Source organism: Nematolebias whitei, chromosome 6 (assembly GCF_014905685.2).
Source record: "Nematolebias whitei isolate Nwh7 chromosome 6, NemWhi1, whole genome shotgun sequence".
Lineage (NCBI taxonomy): Eukaryota > Metazoa > Chordata > Actinopteri > Cyprinodontiformes > Rivulidae > Nematolebias > Nematolebias whitei.
In genome coordinates this window covers 49,235,853-49,236,161 of record NC_056503.1, presented here as the reverse complement: position 1 = coordinate 49,236,161, position 309 = coordinate 49,235,853, and positions in this window count along the sequence as shown.

Here is a 309-nt window from a genome sequence, read left to right as displayed (position 1 = left end):
TATGTGTATGTATGTATGTTTACATGTTCATATACACATGTAAATACATGTATATGTGTATGTATGTATGTTTACATGTTCATATACACATGTAAATACATGTATATGTGTATGTATGTATGTTTGCATGTACATACACACATGTAAATGCATGTATGTGTATGTATGTATGTTTACATGTTCATATACACATGTAAATACATGTATGTGTATGTATGTATGTATGTATGTATGTTTACATGTTCGTATACATATGTAAATACATGTATATGTGTATGTATGTATGTTTACATGTTCATATACATATGT